Below are 6,000 nucleotides of genomic sequence, written 5' to 3' on the forward strand. Positions count from 1 at the left end.
TCTCTCCTACTATCTCACTTTATCCTTAATCTGCTTCAGCCCACTTATCTCCTTAATCGCTTTGAAGTTTCGACATGTGTGTAGCCTTCGACAACCTAATATACAAAATTTTGTTCGTAGACAAAGCTAATTCGGAATTGTCTTTCATTCCAAGGCATAACTTGTATCCATGCGCTTCATATTCACCTGGAGTTCGCAAATATAGCCATCCCCACCCCTCACGTCAATCCCACAAGCCTTCGTCTAATTCGAAATGATAATAAAATGCATAGGTTGTTAGAAGCAGCTCGAGTATACAGATACATATAGTATACCATCTAATTACTTTATTTCCTCTATGAGGGAAAAAGAAAAGTAATAAACCTGCAATCTCGAGGTTGGATGTGTGTCGAAACTTCAACCTTCGACAACCTAAGCTAGATTTTCAGGGTTGAAGTTTCGGCCGATGTATTGTTTCCAAGTTTTTCTTTGTTCGTCGAGTTCTCAACGTTCGACCTCCACATTAGTCGAGTTCTCAACGTTCGACTTCTAGCTTCGAACTCCCAAAACAACAATATTTCTCTAATAAGTTTTGAAAACAACAATATTAATATTAAAGGTCCTAAAAAATCCTCAATAACCATCTCAATTGAACAGAAAATGGCAGAAAAAAGAAGGAAGAAAACTCTCCATCACTATTGAAATGATGATGGTAACCATCTCTGTTACACTCTGTTACTGTACAAAGAATGACAGAAAAAGTAAGAAAATAGCAGGAAAAGAACATTAAAAAAAATTAAAAAAATCCTCTGTAACCATCTCTATTGAACAGAAAATAGCAGAAAAAAGAAGGAAAAAAAAAACTTTTCAAAACTATATTGACTAAACAGAACCTTTCAATTGAACAAAAAAAAAAAAAAAAAAAAAATCCCAAACGAAAACCTTTATTCTAAAACCCATGGCACTAACCTTCAACGACAAGGACGACGATGAAGAAATATTTGGTTTCAAAGAACTCCAGATTTGGCTTGAACAATGATCGACGAAGAATTCAGCCATGAAAAATCCATCTTCAATGTGTCACCGAATTTTAGTTTAAAATTTTGTAATCCTATATAATATTTTGACCCTTTGGTTTTTAATTTTCTTACTTCAAATTTGTTTGTTATTTTTCTTTGTCAACTAATCTTGCTTTTAACAATAATTTAATATTTTTATTAGAAGTACAAACACTGAGATTAAACAATTGAAAGTATACGAATCAAAATAATATTTTAATTCAAATTTTAACATATTAGATCAAAAAAATATAGTATTTTATTTATGGCACAAATTTGCTCTAAGTCTCTATAATTAACATCTTTGGTTGAGCCATTTTATGCATCCCATACATCTCCCGTACGAGGGAATATGAAAACCAGCTATAGATTTCTCAACAAAAGTTAGGGTAGGAGTCTACATAGGTTAGGTTGAGGGTGTTTTTTTGGTCCAATCCGAAAATTGGAGTTAGTTGGATTGACAGCCCAAATGATCCAAATAAAGTTTCCAACCCAACCCTTAAAATTCAGGTTGGGTTGGGTTGGATTGTCGAATTATAATTTATTTTTTATTTTAGTGAAAAATATGTAAATTTATTATACAACATATGACTAATAACTAAAATCTCATAAAACTCGAATGCCAAATATCAAATATCTATGATATTTATTGCAAACTTTAAACAAAGACAAATATCATAATAATCTTAAAAATCAATACAAAGTAATCAAACTTGAAACAAAGATGAATACGGGTTGGACTAGGTCAACCCAAATTTTTTTTAGCCAATCTACAACCCAATCCAACCGAATAAAAATATAAAAATTCAATCCAACCTAATCCAAGAACAAAACTAACCTAACCCAACCCTTACATTTTGAGTTGGATAATCCGAGTTGTTCGAGTTGTCGGGTTATTTGAATACCCTAAATTATGGTATGAAATCATTTGACTTGGTTTAAATAGGATCTCGAATAAAGTTTTATTTATAAAGCTATGTTACAAATATTGATGTTCACTTACTATCTCAAACAAATGCTATAAGCAAGCATGAAGTTGATATTCCCAGAGTAGTCTAAGTCCAGGAAAGTTGACTAACTATCAATGATAAATTAATCATTGATAGATATAGAACTTACTTTAGTGCAAAGCTTTATTTATTTGGTAAAATAAGAATCCAAAATGTTTCTCCATCACAAGATTCACAATATACATACGAAAATGTTTACAATAACAATTAACAAATAGTTAATTTTTTAAGGTTTAATTGCAAATTTGGCCATCATGGTTTGGATAAAAATAGAAATTAGTCAAATTAGTTTATAATTGGAATTTAGTCCGTATGATTTGATAAATTCTTCCTAAATAATTTATTCTACGATAAAGACTATTTATGAGGGCTTTATCAAAGGAACAATTGCAAATATAACAATTAAGCCTAAAATATTAGCAAATATAGCATATTGTAAAAAAAGTTGTAAATATAGTAAAATTTAGATCTAACTCTTGACTCTCAAAGTCTATTAGTGATAGACCATATTATCGGTAAGAGTATGTCTGTGATAAATTTATACCCTTGATTGTTATCCCTAAAAGTGTTATCCATCGCAATTAGTTTTTGTAAAATTTATGAGATGTCATCGAACCATAGGGATCAAATTTGTTATTTAACCAATTTGTAAAATTGGGACATTCCCTCATGATGGAACGGCTACCTTCTTTGTGTTGTCTACTTATACATGTTAAAAAGAATTAGTACACATTAATTATCATTAAAATTTCTGTTGTACAATCAGAACCTTCCATTCCATGATCTTGATTTGAGAATGTCCATCCTCCTTTTGACATGTAACGATACATTCTTTTGAAATCGCCATGAGGATTTTCCTTGATCTTTATATATATCATAAGAGAGAGAGAAAAAAAAAAGACAAATAAAATTAACATAATATTTTTCTAAATTAACCATTCTCATATATATACTTGTGATTTTTTAATGAAATCATGCCCTTTTTTAGTGCGTCTGAGAATTCATCGTGAAGATTTGTAGCAAGAATTGCTTGAATCGCAAAGGCAACATCCCAAGATTGGCTTCCAAAACTCTATGTGAGAAATATATAAATGAGTCAAAATAGAACCTAATATTACACAAATTTTAAAATCTTTTAATATTTACAAATAATTTTTATATAATATATCAATTAGTATAATAATCCTTCAATATTTTCAACAATATTATTTTAAAAGAATAATATTAAAATATCCAAAAAAACAATAGATTCCATATTTGGACAGGTTTGAAATAAGAAAAAAAAAATTCCTTTTGCTTAGAATACATTTTTTTATTCGAAACCTGAGTTTGAATTTTTAAAAACCAATATTAAAAGAAAAAAAACCCACCTTTTTTCTAAAATCAACTACATAAACCGAAAATTTACAAACCTGCAAATTTTGAAAATAAATGCGTCATAAAGGCATTCAAAGATTCTAATTTAATAATAAAAACTAATAATAACTCATTGTAATAAAGGTATTTTTGGTAAATTCAAAATTTATGAAAAGCATGAATAAGAAATAAAGTTATTTGAGACATTTTTTAAAATATACTCTGAATTGATGAATCCAATTGATATCATTTCTCCTAATTATAGCATTCTTAAAAAAAAAAAAAAAAGTTGAATACTTTTTTTATATTATTTTAAAATTCAAGGACCATGACCAATTAAAATTGAAAGTATATCAGGAATCGAAATGATCATTAAAAAAAATAGAAGTATAGAAATTAAAAAAAAAAAAAAAACTAAAATCATGGATACGGGAGCAAAAATAAAAATTAAGGAATAATACTAACTTTCATCTTCACCCATCCATAAGTAAGCTTTGACTCTAGCTAGATGCTTCTTGTAAGCTTCGCCATTAGGGTCTTTCTTCAACAAATATTTTGAATTCTTAATCAAATTCTAATATTTTTTTTTTTTAAAAAAATGATTTTTTTTTATTTTCATTACTTATTTATTTGGACTTTGAAAATATCTCTAAAAAGTGGATAACCTAACAAGGCAAAAGTCTGATTTATTATAAGCGACTCTGTTTGGTTTTTGAAAATTGAATTTGTTTACTATAGTATACACAAGCTTTTAAAGACTTTTCTTTTAGTGTTCACATTTTGTAATTATTTTTAAAAACACTTGTCAAAATAAATAACAATACAAAGAAATTAATGGTGGAATAAATGTTTATAAACTTAATTTTCAAAAATAAAAAATCAAATTATAAATGATTATCAAACGAAGGATAGTAATTACAGTAAGGAACTAACAACTTTAACTTATGAGTAAAACCTTTTCCACACATCCAAGCGTGATGTAATGACTACAATGATCTTCATAATCAATATGTTCCTTAGTTATTTGGATTGCACGATTTCTGACTCTTTTAAATGCCCAACTGTTAAGAATAGGTTCTCCAAAGTATTGAAGAGCATCCCATTCTAACTTTTGAATCAGTGGACGTTCAAAGCATTTATCCTCCTATATAAACAAGTGCAATCAACACATTGTGAAAGCCCCATATATAACATATTATTGAATAAATTTAAGGTTCTTTTGCTGATCAATTATGAGTACTGTCATGAAATTAAAAATTAAAGATAAGAAAAAAAACATAACCAGAAGAGAATTGACATAGAAATTTACATAGCTCATTAACAGTGTATTAAATGTGTCTACGAGGAGAGGGAGAGAGCAATTTATTATTAGAGAGAATAACTAAGATTACAGAAATCAGTGTTGCCCCTAGGCCACGACTTGCAGGCTGGACAACGAGATCCCTATATACCTAGTGGTTCAAAGTGCTGGATGAGAGATTCAAAACATTTGATTGAATTACCTTTGCACAATAATGTCGAGTTGAACTCCATTTGATGTTGGTATAAGATTGAATGTAGATTTCTTGTTGTAGTTGTAAAATAAGAGGAGTGAGAGGTCCCACGAAGCGCTTCCCATATAAGTAGGACATTGGAAGGTATGTCAATCGACAATAGCAATAAAGACCTCCGAGATTTATACCTACTTTTTCTAGTCTAAACATCCAAACTTCTGGTGGTATTTGGTTTGTTCCCTCCCATTCGTACACCCCCAGAATCTATAGATCATATGCAAATTACTACATTTAATAGAAATTTGAAGAAAATAATAATAATAATAATTTATAAGTAGGTAGAAATTAAATACAATTTTTTTTTTTATATCCATAAGTGTTTATGCCAGTTTATGTGCAATTTGATCAATCTCATGAGATAATCTATCTGACCCTACAACATTTGGCCATGATTTCTTAGCCCTTTACCAAAATCATGTGCCCGACCTGTTTACAACTAGACCAAGCTACGATTGTTGGTGGAAGTTAAATACTACTACTCACCGCAAGTCAAATCTTTCCCCAAGAATGTGTGTAAAGAGCACCTCCATGATTTAGAATCCAATTTCTAGCTCTACTACAGCCATCCTTGTCAGCTCCTTCCCCAAGCAAATGCAACACAGTGTAGTTTAGAGTGGTGCATAACATGCAACTTTCTCCCACAATGTTTAATCCTTATCAGCCATCTTCATTCTGTTACGATTAATATTCATAGATAAAGACATCAATTATAACAATTCAAAGAGATTATAGGCTTCATTATTGTTCTCATCTTATAACTCCTAAGTAAGAAGTTTATATTTCATGATTTGAAATGAAGTAAAATTAATAAATTAGCCTAGTTTTCACCTGATGACAATATATCCAACAAAGGATTTCTTTTTGATGCTTTTCTGAAAGTATTGTATTAAGATGTCCTATGATGTACAATGCAAATACCTTTTCACGACAAACAACATAGGTTTATTATATAGAAAGTATACACATATTTACAAAATGAATAAAGTTAAAATGTAATAGACTTACTAGAGGAGGTAAAGTGAACAAAAGGCCACCATTTTCTGC

This window comes from Benincasa hispida, chromosome 6 (genome assembly GCF_027475165.1).
Source record: "Benincasa hispida cultivar pf3 chromosome 6, pf3_genome.v1.1, whole genome shotgun sequence".
Classification (NCBI taxonomy): domain Eukaryota; kingdom Viridiplantae; phylum Streptophyta; class Magnoliopsida; order Cucurbitales; family Cucurbitaceae; genus Benincasa; species Benincasa hispida.